The sequence below is a fragment of the Rhodamnia argentea genome, chromosome 5 (assembly GCF_020921035.1).
Source record: "Rhodamnia argentea isolate NSW1041297 chromosome 5, ASM2092103v1, whole genome shotgun sequence".
Lineage (NCBI taxonomy): Eukaryota > Viridiplantae > Streptophyta > Magnoliopsida > Myrtales > Myrtaceae > Rhodamnia > Rhodamnia argentea.
In genome coordinates, this window is record NC_063154.1 from 12,308,463 (window position 1) to 12,325,116 (window position 16,654).

Genomic DNA, 16,654 nt, shown 5'->3' on the forward strand with positions numbered 1-16,654 from the left:
GGTTCGCACCGGTCTGACCACCGGTCGGACCTGTCGAACCGGTCCAAGACAATGTCGTCTTCCTCGGACGACTCGCGCCAATTTGCAGATTTAGAGGTCGAGTTTCAGCGATCAAATTGAAGGGCAATTTGATTCTAATTGGTTCAATTATTGTGGGGAATTTCATTATTCGGGTCATGAAGCGCCGATTGCTACCGGCGGCGGGACCAATTGTCGCCGGAGCACGGCGGAATTGCTGGTCAAAGCCTCGGCAGTTCGAAAAGTCAACATTTTGCAAAATGCCCAAATTCAAGCTCAATTCGCGACTAACGGAGAACCAAACGGAGTGTATCGTGATGTCCATCGCCGTCCGACCTCGGGCGACCAAAAATCACGTGGGCAGCATGCGTGAATCATCACCAACTCAAGCTCGCTCGACGCGCAAAATATCGAAATGCAAGTATAAAAGATGGCGAGGAAGATACGTGAAAAGGAGGAGGCTCATTCTGTTTGTCTCGCACCGTAATAGAGAGAGAAAGAGAGAGAGGAAGAGAGAGGAGCTCCCGCGCGAAGCTCGAGCTCGAGTTGCGGAAGAAGGTTCCGCAACTTCATTCCGGCGAATCCAGGCCAAATCAGAACGCCGGACCACCACGGGAAGCTCGCCGGAGCCACCGGGAAGCGATCGCACCGACCGGATGAGCTCAAGACCGCCAAAATCGGTGAGTGAATCTCCTAAGCTTCATTCTGTGCATTCATGGCGTCGCGAGTTCATGAACACGATTGATGCAATTGACGTATGCGTTATGATCTTTGAATGTTGCTGAACACCTCTGCATTTCTATTTTGCTTCGATTTTGCGTAAACACCTCCAATTGAGCCGGTGAAATCCAACTTCCATGGTCGAACACCGTCGAAGCTTGCCTAGGCAATTCTAGGCCAAACCAAGTCGATCCGACCCGCAGGTAAGGTTCCTAAACTTGATTTAAATGAATCTTGTGATTGAATTAAGCTATTATGCTTCATATGCCGTGATTGAACTCGACGACTATAGGTCCGTGCGAGCTTGATTAATGTTGATTCTGTGGATGAAATCGCTTGATTCTTGGATATGATGTAGAGGAAATCAAGTCGAGTCGTCCGGTGGTGGTCTCGCGTCATTCCGGCGACATCTCGCCGGAATGTTTTCAGCCGTCCGTTTAGGCGTCGTCGAGAGCTTGAAGACGAGCCGACATGGCTCGGTCAAAAGGTCAAATGCTTAGGTGTCGTGTGCTCATTCATCCAGGGTGTTGTCCAGTCGGCTCGCTTGTTGGTGCGAGCGAGCTGATTTAGCCTTGATCCAATGGCTGAGAAAAATAGTCTAGTTTGATTTTCAGCCGTCCGATTGGATTTTTTATTTTTTGGATAATTAGTTTAATGGTTAGAAAATAGAGTAAATAAAAAACGACACCGTTCATATTAGTAGTCGAGCGCCGTCGTTTTGTGTCCAGGCGATAATGCGTCGTCATTTTGAGCTTTGAAAGGAATGAACGGCATGGATTAAGTCTTAGATCAAATCATAGCCGTTCGTCTGTTTAGTCGCTTGACGTCGTTTAGAATAAAGGCTAGAAGTGTCGTCGTTTTAAGCCTTAGGTAGAATGAACGGCTCGGATCGAGCCTTAGGATCTAATCGTGGCCGTTCGTTCGGTGTCTAATGCGGCGTCGTTTAGTTTAGTAGGAGTCGACGGCTGAGATGAAGTATGGGGATCTAATCTTGGCCGTCCATTCGGTGTCAACATGCAACGTCATTTTAGTTGAGTCGAGTCGACGGTTGAGAAGGATTCCGGAGTCAATCTCGGCCGTTGATTATTTTTCGTATATTCGAATATTAGGAGTTAATATTAGAAAATCAAAAAGAATATTAGGATAAATAGCATACGGTGTCGTTTTTGTGCCAAGCAAGCCGCAAATCGGTTCAGATCGGGTTGACCGGTCGTTGATCGGGTTGACCCGGTCCGGAAATATTAATAAAAAATAATAAAAATACATAAAAATTTCAAAAAAAAATCAAAAATACTTAGAAAATTCATAAAAATTTCCAGACTTTCCCGAAAAATTTCTAAAAAATTTTAGATCGATTCAGGACTCTTATAGTCTGGATCGAGAATTTTGAGACTTTGAGGGTCGATGAATGTTGATCCGAAAAATTCCCAACCTTTTTAGAAAATAAATAAAAAATCCAAAAAAATTAGAAAAATTAGAAAAATTCAAGAAAATCACAAAAAATAGGAAATGGCCACATTCAACTGGCCCGACCTCAATTTTGTGATTTTCGGGTCCCGAACCCCAAAAATGACCATTCTACTCTTTCTGGGCCTTTGTCCCAAATTTTTCCGAATCACCCCGGAACTCAAATTTAACTTTTCTGTGGGTCGATAGGGCCATATTAGACATATGTACATGATTGATTGCTTGAATTGACTGAGATTATTTTGATTGCGCACATTAATTTTCTGATTGTGACTGTTAGGGTAGAAAAATCCCGTCTGCATGATACCTTAGATCGTTAGAATCAACCTCACCCAAAATTTCATCTGCATGAATTCTTAGGTTAGAAAATCACTCGACATCGGTAACCGAAAGGGCGTCAATGTAAATCTTGGCGTGACTAAGTCCCCGGACCCAAATCTCCGGTTCTCGTAGAACCGGACGGTTTCTCCCGATCGCTCGGTGGGGTTTTCCGATCATACCCTCCAATAAATTGATCGGTGGCGACTCCAAAATGCATGTACACTACGCACATGCCACTCGACCACACTAAGGTCGATCTCGATAAAATTTTCTTTACATAGCGATTTGAGTAATGGGTCTTGGGAGGGACCCGCGATTCTAAAGATCCCGCCGACAACCGGGGTCATATAAAAGGGATCGGCTCGTTAGCTCTCGCCCCCGCGCGCCGGAAGGAGGGTCGTGATAGACTGGCGACTCCGTTGGGGATCGAATGGTTATTAAACCAATAAGAGGACTTAAGCCGATAAAAATGTTGAGTGTTTTCTAACCCCGTTTTCTACGGATGCTCTTGAAGGTGAGGTACGTCTGCTAACAAAAGTGTTAGATGTTGATGCAGATGGGAGTTATAAGGGGTGGCGTCTATGCTAACCTTTTTGATGCAGATATGGTGTTTCGGGTTGTGTGTTTATTTATGCACATATTGAAGCTCTGTTTTGAATATAAATTGCTGTGCATTCTTGCATATTTTGAGGATCACGACACCGCACACACAAGCGCCTAAACCCGAGCAACAAAATCACCCTTTAGGTCGCCATAGATAGGGATCGGTATGCGAAGCTCCTATGTTTGATTGCACTTGGGTCGACCATATTTGATCCCACTCGCCATGCGAGATTGATGATCCTACCCACTTGTTGTTTGATTGCGCTTGTGAGCGGCTCATCGATTCGTATAGCGGGAGCCTTTTTAGGTCTATACCTAAGCCTTTTTGATTTCTTTAGAGTTGAACCTCACTTGTCTCATGCGCATGCAAAATGGACGGTTGGTATACCTAAAACCAAAAACCCAAAAAAAAGAGTAACATCGGTTGGTAAGGCTTTTTACCCACTTTATTTTTGTAAATTTAAATTTTGCATATCATGCATTTTCACGAGCATATCATCACAATTTGTAAGATCGTTTAAGTGATCGGGGTTGAAGGTCAATTTTCCTTTTTAGGATAGATGGCGCCCCAAAGTCATATTGATGTCCCCGATGTATTCACATGGGAGCGAAGGACCATTCGACGCAAGGACCGAGTGCTCGCTACTTTTCGAGTCTTTGGATTTGTCCATGGACGGGAGCTCAATGGACGGAACCGCACTCGTAGCGAGGGTTGCGATTATACTCGTTGTGGACAATGTTTGGAACTCAAGCGCGAAAAAGAGAGAATTTGGGAGTTATACATGAAATTGGCAAGGCGACCTCGTGCTATCAAGACGACCCCAAAGCACTCCCCGATTAAGAAGAAGAAAATCATCACCATATCCTCCGATGATGATGAAGATGTCAAATTTCCTAAGATAGTGGAGATATCATCCGATGAGGACATTACTTCGACTATCTAGTTTAGTGCGACTTTGGGGCATTTCTAGGGGTCATTACACTTTGAGTCAATTATGTATGTTCTATTCACATGTATTGGCCAAACATCTTTAGATGCTTTCATATCCCATCTCTATGGGCTTTATTATATTAGACTTATAAATTTCATGGGTTGTCAAATATTGAGTTGTAAAAGTGGCTTTCTACCCCGATTACACTTAAACTATCCTAATCAATTACATGCCATCTTTGGGTGAGATTTGGTCCATAATTACCCTATTTGGCTTATTTGGGTCAAATGGGAATAGTTGACCCTCATGTTACCAAAAGATGACATGGAATTTGGTTAGTGCATTTGCATTACATTTCACGCATATTCATGTTAAATCCGTGATAATTGACTTTAGGATCATCATTTTGCATTTTTAGATCATGGGGAATGGAGATATCAAAGTCATCCCGGTACCGCGCAATGAGCTCTCTCTATAGTGGAATCGCCTCGACATAATCAACAAAGCATACGTTGAAGTGCGCTTGGGACGATTGGTGGATTTGATCAAAGTTGAGTATCAATCGACCCTCATTCAAGCGTTGGCCAAAGCATGGGACATGCACACGATGACGTTTAATTTCCAAGGCCTCGAGTTGACTCCTACACTTGAAGAGTATTCTGCTATCATTGGGGCAAAGTTTGACGATCATATAGCTCAACCCTCTCTTGACATGGATTCTACTCGCTCTCTATCAAGCTTTCTTCGTCTCAAAACCTCTGAAATAGAGAAAGTCTATAAGTCCAACTCCGGCAAATTCACATTCTCCTTCCTTTTTGACAATTATTCCCCTCTACCCGTCGAAACCGATCATAAATCGGGAAAGGTGTTCATTCTAGCCTTCTTTGCATTTGTTTTATTTCCCACTTCAAGGACTACTTTTGACCCTTCCATAGTCCATATAGCTAGACAAACATGTTGTCGCTGGAATTATTCCTATATGATTCTAGCTGAAACTTTCCTCTCTCTAAACCGTTCTAAAACTTCCAAAAAAGCCATCTTTCAAGCATCTAACGAGCTACTCCACATGTGGTTCACTTCTCATATAAAAACTTTCCAACTCCGAGTAGGGTGTTATGAGATCAATGAGCACGTTCACCCTCTTAAATCCTTCCTCAAGTGTCAATCCCTCGTACCCAAATACTCTTTTAAGAAGTGGGTTGAGCTATTAGATAATTTAAAGCCCGAGCATATTTGATGGCGTTTGACTTGGCCTAAGATCTTGGAAGCTCGCATCATTGGTGTTGAAGATAGCCCCATTACCCTACTAGGGTGTATTGGTGTCGTGGCTTATTATCCCATTCGTGTGGTGAGGCAATTTGGAGTTTTACAAGAAGTGCCACCGGATGTCTGTCCCGGGATTTTTTCATTTGACATGACACGGGGAAAGCTAACTAAGGAGGCAAAAAAGTTGTATCGGGCTCGGATCAAGCTCATTCTACATGCTTTGAAGAACTCCCCATTACAACAAGTTGAATGGCTCGATTATTTAGATGATGAGATGAATGTCCATGGGGCCTCCAAGGAGTATATTCGGAAGTTCAAGGAGTACCGACAATCATTGGTTGAGCCGTATGTACCCGAGTACGTATCTCCTCGCATTGAAGAGGTGGAGTCCTATGAGCCCGAGTACATAGTACCGTATGTCTCGGGAGTGGAGCCGTACATTCTAGAAGATCCAGAGCAGTGTGTGTCTGAAGAGGGAGAAGACCCATACCCGTGGGATTCGGACGGATCGGAAGAGCAAGAAGAGTGGAAGCGTCCTCGACTTGGATAGATCTGCTCCCCATTTAGATTTTACATACTTGTTATCTTTTAGACACTTTTGAACAAATTTGGTCTGTAATAAATGCATATTATTTCTTTTATGAGCATTTCATGCATACATATAGAAAATTCAATTACCACGGATCAACATCTCCAAATCCATGAAAGTTCTCAATACTGATTTGATGTTATGAAAAATAGGTGATTGATAAACATGAGGACTCGTAGCAAGACGAGCCAATTAAGAATGGAACAGGAAGAGCTCGCACCTCGTGTGGGTAACTTGGAGAACCAAATGAATATGATCGCCACAATGGTGGCGGAAATGAAGGCGATGATGATTGCTAGTCAAGGGAGATATCCAGTTGGTTCAAACCCCCAAGCCCCTTCGGGTTCGTCGGATGGAACAAATGCTAACCCGGCGCGTGTCGCTAATCCTACTATGAACCCGAGCGACCCCCTAAGGATTCTCCAATCGTAATTGATCTGGAAAAGAAAGAGAAGCAAGTCCTCAAAATGGAAGGGGAAATTAAAAGACTCCCCAAGATCAAAGAATGCTTGGCAAGCTAGGGATATGAACTCTCGAGGTTTGACAAAGTCGTGCCATTTGAAAAGATTGAGGTTCCCGCTGATTACAAGGAACCAGATTTTGTGAGGAAGTATAATGGGACTGGGTGTCCCAACGCGCATTTGAAGTATTATCTGCGCCGTATGTCTCGGTTCGCGGATAACATCCCACTATCGGTCAACACTTTCCAAGAAAGCCTATCCGGAGCAGCCTTGGCGTGGTTCATTGAATTGGAGCCAGAGAGGCTCACCGATTGGGACAAGCTGGTTGATGAGTTCCTTCGGTAATATAAGTTTAACACTTTGACTACCCTTATTAGGGAAGATCTCCCGAGGACCGTGAAAGGAAAGAATGAGGCTGTTCGCGCCTAGGCCCAAAGATGGAGAGCATTGGCTGTGCAAGTAAAACCGCCTGTTCCTGAAGAAGAACCGATAGACCTCTTTCTCAAGACATTGCCCTTTGAGTATTTCGACAAGCTGAACACCTCTGGGTGTCGGACGTTCGCGCACTTGATCAAAGTGGCAGAATGTCACGAGTGGGCACTAAGGGAAAAGAAGATACCCGAAACACCTTTTAGATGCAAAATACCCCTTGAGAAGGGACAGGAGCGAGCAAACCGGGGAAGTGGCCTTTGTCCCAAACCCGCCTAAGCCTAAAAATTTCTCATCTTCCACCCCTACCCAAGGAACACCTTCCTGGACTACTTCCAAACCACCTAAACCTAGAAGAAGGAACTAACCTGCCTTTACTCCTTTACCCCGACCTTTATCCAAATTATTACCCATGTTGCTAGAAAATCGATTGGTAGCAAAAGAGCCACCTAGAGCTAATCTTCCGAGATTTCCCGGGTTTGATGAGACCTAGACATGTGTATACCATATGGGAGAAAGGGGGCACAACGTGGATAATCGCATCTCTCTCAAGTACAAAATGCAAGCCCCGATTGATGGAAACATCCTAGAGTTTGATAAAACCGAACCGAATGTGCAACAAAATCCTTTGCACGAGCATCGCGAGGTGAACGCGATTTTTGAAGGTGAAGAGGAAGAGGTTCTGGAATTTATAGTGGATGTACGTAAAATGCAAGACATCCTAGTGTTGGCCTCGCAGTACCCTAGTGGAGAAGACATTTCCCTGGAACAAAAGGAGGCGTGTTTAGAACGGCTGATTAATCTGGGCGTCATTGGAAGAATGGAAGACGTCACTTTTAAAGGCACTTATGTAACCGTAGACATGGCGTCAAAGGAGTTCACGATGAAGGTTACAAGGGGGAAGACTTGGAGAGTCCCTTCGGGATACTTAATGAATGTCCTAGGCAGTATGGAGACAGAGGAATTAGACGAATATGAAGTTCGCCTAGATAAGGCCCGCCGAGGCAATAGAAGATTTTTACAAAAGGCCCTTGAAAGAGGCGAAATAGTTGATAACCTCGGAGAGGATAGCAGCGGTTACAACTTTAAAGTCTTGTATTCAGCGCCACCAAGCTTTTTCGTCGATTCTGGAGATATAGTTCCTGACGATTGGGGTGGCATGGATGATCCTAAAAGCAAAGAGTTCGTTGGAACAATTGATGAAGCTAAGACTCAAGCGGTTCCTCAAGATGAACAAGGAAATCGGGAGGTTGATATGCGGCTTTCCAATTTGGAAACCCATATACGTCATTTGACAAACATGGTGGCGGATTTGTCATAGTTGATGACCAAAAATAATACCGTGGCGGTAGAGGAGAATATACAGATTCTGGAGTACGGCGGGCTATGGAGACGCAAAATCGAAGGATCTCCCTACCGCAAGAGCAAAGTGATGACGTGTCGAAGAAAATGGATGAGCTAAAAGAGCCGATTATGCCAATCACCCAAGCTAGAAATGCTCCGCCCCAAGGCGTGAACCCGAAGGTGACCTTTCGCACGAAGTATAATGGTGTTGAATGTCCTCTGGCGTATATCTCATATTATCTCCACTAAATGGTTGGCCATCATGAAGATGATGAAACGCTAATCCGGAATTTCAGACATAGCTTGACGGGTCCCGCATTAGTATGGTTCCAATTGATCGACCCGGACTGGGTCCCAAGCCGAGAGGATTTATCGGAACACTTTATACGGCACTTTGAAGCTGGAATCGGAGGGTACTTCACCAAGGCCAATTTATTGAACATCAGAAAAAGTGAAGACGAGAATTTTGAGTTCTTTGCTAGAATATGGAAGAAGCATGCTGTGATGGTGCAACCGCCATCGCCAAAAAGGGAGATGCTGGAGTTCGTGCTCAAGTCACTTCCGGAAGAATATTTTGACCGTATGTATGCATACACGTATTCTTTATTCCAACATCCGGTGGAGATCGGCATGAGAATTGAAGGAATAATCCCGAGAGTTAGGAGGGAAAGGCAAAGACGCCTGGATGAAGAAAATGCCACGCCGGTAAGGCCATGTCCGGAACATAATCCCGATGATATCCATGAAGATGAGATGATCGGAATGGTAGATATCCCGATCCGCTTTGTGATCGACTTGAATAAGGTGGATAATTGGGAAGCATTCGCCTCGGGAAAACCGACAACGTTTGAATCACCACAAGAGGAGGTCAGGCCAATGAAGATTAAACCGCCGCCTGTGGAAGAGTATAACTCAAAGGCAGTTCACTGGGATTATGGAACGGGCGAGATTAACGCCATTATGAGATCGGGAAGATGTTACCCTCCGAGGGAGGCGGAGCTTGAAAAGAAAGTCCCAACTGCGGAAGAAGTTGAGAAGTTGCAATCGGTCGTGAGAACCAGCGAATATGAGGTCGTCGACCAACTGCGAAAAATGCCTGCACGGATTTCCTTATTAGATCTCTTCAAGAATTCGGAAAAGCACAAGAATGCCCTCCCGAAAGTGCTAGATGAGGTCCATGTCCCGGAAACCATTAACGAAGTTCAACTAGGGGATTTTGTGGGGGCTATCCTCTTGAAAACCAGATATCCTTTTCGGATGAAGATTTCCCAAAAGAAGGGCGTGTACATAATAGAGCTCTCTACATCGCCGTAAAGTGCCACGGAAAGGAGGTTCCTCACGTTCTAATTGACAATGGTTCAGCCTTTAATCTCTGTCCCCCGAGCACTTTGAGAAGCTTGGGAATAAACAAAGATTTCGTCAAGACATCCAAGGCCACTATCCGGTCATTTGACGGAGTCTCCAAGAATGTAGTGGGAGAGATTGAACTGGACATCTCCATTGGATCGGTAACCTTCTTTGTACCGTTTCAAGTGCTGGACATTCCTAGTGCCTTCACCTTGTTTCTAGGAAGACCGTAGATTCACGTGTCGGGAGCGGTACCTTCCTCCTTGCATCAAAAGGTAAAATTCATGGTCGTGGGTCAGCTGATCACCATTCATGGCGAGACGGGGCATCGCGCTTCGTTAAAAGGAATGGTTCCATACATTGAACCCTCAAAGGAGGAAGAGCTGAGTTATCATACTTTTGATATCGTATCTGTCATGCACGTACCATCTGACGTGAGAATGATCACTCCAAGATTGTCGAAACCTGTGACCATGGCGGGAAGAGTGCTACTCTCAAATGGTTTTATTCCAGGTGCCGGATTAGGGAAGTACGGTCGGGGGATCTGTAACCCTTTGAATCTGAGCTCTAATGACCATAAGGTAGGTCTGGGCTATAAAGAGATAGTAGGGCGCAACACGGGTCGAGGCCGAGGTCGAAACAATTGTTACGGAGACCGAGGAGGCCGTGGACACCGAGGTGGTCACTTTATCGGTACCGATGCTTGGAAAGCTAGAGGGAAGATGTTCCAAAATCTCTTATTCGAAGTGTTCTCCAAAAGAGGAAAGTGGCTGGAAGATGAGGATATCTCTGAAGATGCGGAACCGGATCTATTCAACCCGTTCCTGGATAATCGGGTGCACGTGATCATTGAGTGGCTAGATGATGATTTCCCCACCCCGGAGTAAAAGGCTCTTTCTAAACTTTACCTTTTAACGCATTTTGATTACTGCATTTGTTTTTAAAGCTTTTTGTTGTTTTAACACCCTTTGGGTCTCATGCTGTGATCCAAGAAGTGCAGTATTGTATTACTTTTAGTTGCATCTATTAATGAAAGTCATCTCAAGTTTTATTACGGACATGTGGAATAACGGATTGGTCCGATGATGACAATTGCTTATACCGTGAAACTTGAGGCCCGATCCGCCATATGATCTTGGATTTTAAATAGTGTTTTGAGAACAAGGATGTCCGAAAAACTATGGACTAGTTCTCTTTCCTTTTTCTTCAAAAATTGAATTCAAAAATGTTTTCATGTTAAAAAAGATCATGCATTCTTTCATTTTGTTATCTTTGAATACTAACCTTTCATGATGCATTTCGGGCATGTCACCCCACCCATGCATAATAGGTTAATATGTAACTCAAATAAGCTCGATGACTATGCATATGAAATCGATAAAGAAGAGGCTGATGTGAGTGATATTAAGAGGGAATGGGATTGTTTTGAAGAATCTAAGCCTCCTATCTCCGAAGAACCCATCACTATTAACTTGAGTGTTTCTGATTGCGTCAAAGAAGTGAAAGTGGGAGGACACTTATCTGCAGCAGATGTTTTAAGAATGACGGCGTTACTCAAGGAATATCAAGATATTTTCGCCTAGTCATATGCCGACATGCCAGGTTTAGATCGTGAAATAGTGGAGCATGCTCTGCCCACAAATCCCGCTTGCTCACCAGTCAATCGCCCATCTAGAAGAATGAATCATGAACTGGCAGATAAGATCAAAGAGGAGGTGATGAAGCTCTTTAAAGTTGGATTTATCGAGGCTGTCCCATATGCTGATTGGGTCGCCAACATCGTACCCGTTAAGAAGAAGGACGGAAGAATTAGAATATGCGTGGATTATCGGGACTTAAACAAAGCCAGGCCAAAAGATGACTTTCCCCTACCGCACATTGATGTGCTCGTCAATAGTACCGCGGGCTTTGAATTATTCTCCTTTATGGATGGCTTCTTAGGATATAACCAGATCATGTTGAAAGAAGAAGATAAGATTAAGACCTCATTCACTACACAATGGGGGATCTTTCGTTATAAAGTCATGCCCTTTGGACTGAAAAACGCAGGGGCAACGTATCAAAGGGCTATGGTAACCCTCTTTCATGACATGATACATAAGGAGATGGAGGTCTATATGGATGATATGACCGCCAAATCCAGACCTGGAGAAGATTATATTCAGGTGCTGAGAAAATTATTTGATCGATTGAGAAAGTACAAGCTCAAGCCGAATCCTGCGAAATGCGTATTTGGCGCAAGATTTGGAAAACTGTTTGGATTTGTCGTAAGCGATCGTGGAATCGAAATCGACCCCTCCAAGATCAAAGCTATATGGGAAATAGGGACTCCTTCCACTATTAAAGAAGTGAGGGGTCTACTTGGAAGATTGAATTATATATCCAGATTCATATCGAATTTGTTAGAAACGGCGAAACCCTTCTTCAAACTTTTAAAGAAAGGCGCGAAAGTGAAATGGGATTCGGAGTGTCAGCAAGCGTTTGAGAAGATCAAGGAATACTTGGTACAACTCCCAATACCGGTACCTCCTATCCCTAACGTTCCTTTAACCCTATATCCGACAGTTCATGATGAGTCTTTGGGAGCTTTATTAGCCCAAACCGACCCCAAGGATTAAAAGGAACGGGGTCATATATTATCTGAGCAAAAAGTTCACAGCATCTGAAGCTAAGTACTCGTCAATGGAAAGGACCTGCGTAGCATTGGTTTGGGTTCTCCACAGATTGAGGCGGTATACTCTGCATTATCATATCCAGTTGGTTACCGAGAATGACCCTATCAAATATCTCCTGGAAAAACCAGCATTATTGGGAAAGATGGCCAAATGGCAAGTACTTCTTTCGGAATTTGACATTAAAACTTCCCCTCAAAAAATCGTCAAAGGGAGAGCAATTGCTGATATGCTAGCTGAAAATCCTCCTAAAGACATTTCAGATCAAAACAAGGGAGGCCAAATTTCGAACATATCTGAAGATAAATGGACAATGTACTTTGATGGCGCAGTGAATCTCACTGGATCGTGCACCGGGGCGATTCTGATATCCCCCGAAGATCAACATTATTCGGTCTCGGCCAAGTTAGTGTTCCTTTGCACCAACAACATTTTTGAATATGAAGCTCGCATACTGGGGTTACAATTGGCTATTTCCTTGAAAGTCAAGAAGCTATTGGTATATGGAGATTCCATGCTAATCATCTTACAAACCCAAGGAGAGTGGAAGACAAAGGATCCCAAGCTTATCCCTTATCATAAATACCTCGAAGAGCCGATCCAACATTTTGAAGAGATCACTTTCGAGTATCTACCAAGAACTCAAAATCATTTTGCTAACGCTTTGGCTACATTATCAGCCATGTTACAAGTGCAAGATGGCCTCAAGATAAAGCCTTTAAGGATTGACATCCTTGATCAACCCGCAAACCGCATGGTCGTCGAAGAAGAACCCGATGAAGAACCATGGTATCATGACATCAAGAATTACCCGTCGAAGAGCGAATTCCCACAAGACAGTCAACCGGAAGATAAGAAGTACATTAGCAAGATGGCTTCTAAATTCTTCCTCAATGGGCAGATCCTATATAAGAGATCCTTTGACTCGGTCCTACTAAGGTGCGTAAATGCCAAAGAAGCAAATCTCATTATGAAAGAGATCCATGAAGGAGAATGTGGGCCGCATATGAATGGTCACCTCCTCGCCAAGAAGATTATAAGACTCGGGTATTCTTGGATGACTATCGAGTCGGATTGCAATCGGCACGTCGGATCTTGTCATCGGTGCCAAGTATACGGCGACAGGATAAACGCACCTCCAAATGAGCTACATCAAATGTCAGAACCATGGCCATTCTCAATGTAGGGGATTGATATGATTGGCCCTATCAACCCAAAGGCCTCCAATGGACATCGTTTTATTCTGGTGGCTATTGACTACTTTACTAAGTGGATTGAAGCTAGCTCATATGCCAACGTCACCGCAAAAAGTGTGGCTAAATTCATCCAATGGGATATCATCTCCAGATACGGAGTCCCAAGAGCCATCATTACGCACAACGGCTTTAATCTGAACAACAAGGTTGTCAATCACCTATTGGAGCAATTTAAGGTACGACACCTTAATTCTTCACCTTACCGTCCACAAATGAATGAAGGCGTGGAAGCGGCAAACAAGAACATCAAGAAGATATTGGCCAAAACTACCGAGAAATATCGAAATTGGCATGAAAGATTGCCATATGCTCTCATGGCCTATCGAACTTCGATTCGCACTTCAACCGGGGCAACTCCCTACTCTTTGGTAAATGGTATGGAAGCAGTCCTACCAAGAGAAGTGGAAATCCCCTCTTTAAGGATCCTGTCTCGGGTAGAACTCACGGAGGATGAGTGGAATCGGTAGAGACACGAACAGTTGAATTTGATTTTTGAAAAACGATTGAAGGCTATCTGCCATGGTCAAAGCTACCGGAAGAAAGTAGCTAAGGCTTTTAACAAGAAGGTTAAGCGCAGAAATTTTGAAGCGGGGATGCTGGTTGTGAAGAAAATGCTCCCAAATGCTCAACACCCAGGAGGCAAGTTCATGCCAAATTATGAAGACCCCTACGTGATTCGGAAGGTCTTATCCGGGGGAGCTCTTATTCTTGTAAATATGGATGGAGAAGAATTGGCAAATCCAGTAAATACGTACGCCGTGAAGAGATATTATCCTTGAAATAAAATCAAGCTTCAAAGCGATTGATGAGCAGATCTGAGTCACATAAATTTTGTATTCGCATGACATTTGTATACATGCATTTGCATACGTTTGTATTTTTTGCGGGTAAACCGGGAGTCATGAAGAATCCTGCAGAGCAATTGATCAAACAAGGAAGTCACTTTGGGATTTAAAATTTTGAACATCTTTAACTGATTGTTTCATTTTGTTTATGCAGGGAACATGAATTGACATCCGAAAAAGACAGGAAGAAGTCGCTTTGGAATTTAAAATTTTGAACATCTTTAACTGATTGTTTCCTTTTGTTTATACTGGGAACAGGGACCAATATCCAAAGAAGACAGGTTTGAAATCCCTTTCTTTTATGAAATACATTCATCTTCATTAAGGTGACAACATTATCATGTTTGACATTGAAAATTTTCAAATCTGCAAAGCCGCAAGGCCCTTTTGAAGGAACAGACATTCCTTTTAAAATGTCATGAACACCTTTCAAATGCATCTTTTGATGAAAACTTTTGATGAATTTTGATGAAAATGCCCCGAGTTTCTATAAAAGGGTATGTTTTGAAAGCTTTTCAAGAAGATGATCCTTCAAATGAAAAGAGGCAAACCTTATCCTCAAACACGTCCTTGATACACTTGAGCGGCGAGTGAGAGTGATAGAGCGAAAGAGCTTAATTTTGGGACGTAGGGATCATTCGCGATGATTACATGAATTGAAATGACGAAAGGCATTTCCATTTCAAAATTATCTATATACATTTATATCCCTTGACAACCACTCTGAACCAAAAAGGGAGAATTTTCTGGATAAAACCCTGTCAAGAACCACCCCACACCGGGGCATATTTGGAGGTTCATTGGATGATTCCTTGGAGAAAAGATCGGGGTAAGACTTTATTGTGCTAACTTGCACCAATCTTTCTGTGATAGCTTCAGGTGATTTCTGACAGAGGCTTGGAACACCTCAAAGTGAAGAAAAGCATTTCATTTCTATATCCCCTAACACTTATCCTTTGTTAAGCCAATTTGAACTTTTAATCTTCATTTCTAAACCCTTGTTGGTGATCACTTCCCTATCTTGGGGCAAAACAAAGGAATTACCAGCAATATGTCAAGAAGCATAATTAGAAGAATTTCACCCTGGTCTCAAAAAGAGCCAATCAATGCAAAAGTGGCAAGAAATAAAAGGGCTAGAAAGAGCAAAGTGCCTGGTAAAAGCAAGGCCAAAGCCCATGAAAAAGCGTCCCGAAAAAGGCAAAGTTTGAAAAATCAAGATGAAAAGAGGAAAATCCTCAAAACAAGCTGAAGAAAGCCGATCATGAAAATTTTTCAAAAGCAAATGAATGCTGGTAAAAATGTCAAAGTGATCACCCAAGTTCACCCCTCTTTTGAAAATATGGCCCTTCTCAAAAAGCCCACCTTAAACCAAGATACAACCTGTCACCCAAAACTTTTTCGATCTAAGAGGTGTTTCAGGTTGATGCAAGAGATCACACCGGAAGCTACCGCTTAAAGAGGTAAGTACAATCCTGTCTTATCATGTCTTCGTGGTTCTTGACTTGTAAACCCAAAGAAGCTATTTCTGATCAAGATTCATTTCTAAGCCTCAAAATGAATATCCTTTGATAAACCTTTGACCAGGCCTAAATTACGGTCTCTTTCAAAATGTCTTCTACGATCGGTCAGATTGTATGCATCTCAAATGATCCCAAAACCTCAAGGTTAGGTTTCCCGTGAGCGGATTTGAATTTCAAGAAAAGCCCCCCCAAAATGGTGAGAAGTCCTCTTGGATGAAGGAAAATCCTTTTGAAAAACTTTTAAAACAACCTTTTTGTAGAATACTCGGGATGTGTCATTCAAAATCCATCCCCAGTGGAGGTCCGAACTTGTGTTTGGACGCATTTCCTTCATGATTATATTTTGAAAATTTGTCTAGAATTCTTAAGTTTCTCCTCGGAACTTAGAATTGCCACCCTCTTATCATATATCCAAAAATCTTAACCCATTGGATTATTTTGAAAGCCATTCTAATGATATTTGATGGGATTTTTTGCGGGTTCCCTGGAGACCCCAAATCCTCGTAAAAGTTACATTTTAATGATTTGAGTAACTTTGATTCTCTGTAGGTCTTCTGGCATCCCCTGGTCCTCAGAACCTCACTTTTGAAATTTAAAAATAGGGTTTGAGTTTCTGTAGGTACACTAATAAACCTAGGTCCTCGGATGGCACCCTCTCCTTTGAAATTTGAAAATCGGGTTTGAGCTTCTATAGGTACACTAGTAAACCTAGGTCTTCGGATGGCACCCTCTTCTTTTAATAGGTGAATTCCGAGTAGATAACCAACCCATTGTAATCGGCGAGTCCCTTCCTAGAGGATAGCCAACTCATTTTAATCGGTGAGTCCCTTCCTAGAGGATAGCCAACCTATTGTAATCGGCGAG